Genomic DNA, 2,772 nt, shown 5'->3' with positions numbered 1-2,772 from the left:
TTCGACCCCCACAAAGGGGTCAAGACCCACAGGTTGAGAACCGCTGATCTAAAGTCTCAGCAACCCAAAGGGGCAATTCTGCTCCCGCAAGGTGGCCAGGAGTCAGACTTCGTGGCAGTGAGTTATGCGCTGTCCGGCAAGCGTTGGACTGCTAACCACAAGGTCTGTGGTTGAAACTCACTAGCCACTCCTGGGGAGAAAGATGAGGCTATCTGTTCCTATAAAGATGGACAGCCTCCAAATGCCTGGATGGGGTCATTGTGTGTGGGAGGCAGCAGCTGTGACATGGCCAAGTGCTAGGAGGCCCTGGAGACTGCTGTGGCTCTTGCTGTATGGAGGGCATCTTGGCACTTGGAAAAAAGCACTACACTGCTTGCTCAGAGAAGTCCACTCTTGAGGAGGTGATTTCTGAGCTGAGCCTTGGGCTTTTAAAAAATGTGCCCCCATTCCCTGCTCTGTCCCCCCACCCCCACACACCTCTACACACACCTGAGTTTCTGACTGGATATCAGAGAGCCTCTCTCTTCCCGGTCTCTTCAGGGGTCAGGACGCTGTGGGCGGCAGGTCTCCCCCAGACCCTGGTTCCAGGGAAGTAGCTGCGTCCTTCCGTTTGTCCAGATGGTGTGTGCCTGCTTTGTGGGTATGTTCTAGAAAGGAGTGCAGCCCAGAGACCAGGAGTAGCCTGGATGATGGGTGCGGGGCCTGCTGGCCGGCAGGGAACCTGACTTCGGGCTTGGGCAAGCCTCTCTGGCCTCATTTCCCCACTCTTCAAAGAGGAGGTGATGAGAGTAGCTACCTCCGAGTGCCAGCCCCGGGGCCTCTTCGCCTGGCCCTGAAGGGCAACTGACCAGCAGGCTGCGGGGCGGCAGGGGGGAGGAGGGTGTGAGACACGCCATTGGAAGCAAAAATAGCCCCCCCTTTCCCAGAAAACGGCCCCAAGTTCAAGATCCCAGGCGCTGCACGCTGGTAATGAGAGCAGTGATAGAGGCTGGGAGACAGAGGCACTTAGGGGATCTGCTCATTAGCATGAAATGCAAATAAGCCAGGCCTTATTTGCACAACTGAGCGCCCGGATTCCACGGAAGGGCAGCCTGGGTGGCCACAGCGGAGCAGCCCGCCCTGCCCTTCCACTCCTCCCGCCACACTCCCCGGGCTGGAGCCGCGAAGCCCCCAGCCCCAAGCTTAGGAGGGCGTGCCGGGTGAGCTGTGCAGGTGGCGCAGCCTCCCGCCGGCGGAAAAAACGGGTCAGGAGCTCCAGAGGTCTTCTGGGCCATCCCTCTGCCTCTCCGCAGTGGCGTGGCCACCCCCAAAGTGCCCGGGGTGGGGGTGGGGCTGAGCTGCTCGGTCCCTTCGGGTCTACCGCCCATAGGTGTCCGGGAAGTGTCTCCCGAGGTCTAACCCTCTCCGCCCCTACCTACCAGGGCCAGCACGCCCGCGGTGCGGTGCTCCGCGGCCGGGGACCCACCGCCTCCTGGGGCGGCGCTGGCCGCGGGAGGATGCTGGAGAGGACCGAGCCGGGCGACACCGGAGCTGAGGCGGAGCGAGGGCCGGGGTCTGCGCGTGCGTGCAGCCCTGCCACAAAGGAGGGTGCACTGTCCCTTCCACACCGCCCTCCTTCCCCACACTCTTCTTTCCCTTCCCATAAACTCCTTCAGAGGCGGGATGTAGGGCCTAAGGGGGTGGTTCTCATGGGAGTGTTTGCATTTTCTAAAGAGGGCAAGGCTGAACACCAGGAACCCTTGCTCAGATGGTGGGCCTGTGGAAGTTAGCCGCTTCCTCACCCTGGCAGGGGGCTCTCCAATGTCGCCCCTGCCTGCGGCTCACCAGTGGGACTGTTCAGAAGCTGCTGTGGGGCAGGACCATTGGAGACAGCCTCCCGGTCTGGGCCATCCTTAAAGAAAGTTCATCCCTCAGGGGCTCAGTTTCCTTATCTGAAAAATGGGGCAACCACTACCAAGGTGACCAGATGAGGTCATGTTTGTACTGTCGAAGCAGAGCAATAGAGGTGTGAAGATATCTGAGGCTCCTGAGTGAGGCAGCCATGGTCTTCCTGGGAAGGGTCAAAGGTGAGAGGGCTGGAGAACATCTCCCCTCAAATATAGGAGTGTTCTTAGACAATGCTTAAGCCAACCTACCAACTTCTGTGTTGGGAAAGTGAATCCTAAAGAGAGAAGATTGGTGGTCCTCGTCCACCCCACACGAGGCTATTCATCTCACAAAGGTTTATTGAGCGCCTGCTATGTTGGAGGGCTCCTGGTGGTAGTGGGCTACTCCCTGAGCTGCTAACCACAAGGTCAGCTGTTCAAACCCATCTGGCTCTACCGGAAAAAGACAGGACTGCTTCCATGAAGATCTAAAGCAGTGGTTCTCAACCTTCCTAATGCCTCGACCCTTTCATACAGCTCTTCATGGTGACCCCCAACCATAAAATTATTTTCGTTGCTACTTCATAACTAATTTTGCTACTGTTGTGAGTTGTCATATAACTATGCAGGATGTATTTTCATTGCTACAAATTGAACACAAACCATAGTGATTAATCACAAAAACGTATATATTGTGAAATATTTATTTCTAATGACATGAAATTTTGTCATGGAGCATGGTGTAGCATGGGTGACAGTCTTCACGCCGGGGACTTGTATGTGGGCGTTATCTGCATGTGGGCGGACCCACCTGGAGACGGATAGAGGAACAGTGTCTCAGTTTGTAAGACCATCAGAAAAAATATGTTTTCCGATGGTCTTAGGCGACCCCTGTGAAAGGGTCATT

The sequence above is a fragment of the Echinops telfairi genome, unplaced genomic scaffold (genome assembly GCF_000313985.2).
Source record: "Echinops telfairi isolate 266 unplaced genomic scaffold, ASM31398v2 ScPeMD7_7458;HRSCAF=8496, whole genome shotgun sequence".
Classification (NCBI taxonomy): Eukaryota; Metazoa; Chordata; class Mammalia; order Afrosoricida; family Tenrecidae; genus Echinops; species Echinops telfairi.
The sequence above is the reverse complement of the archived record's forward strand: the minus strand, read 5'-3'. Positions refer to the sequence as shown.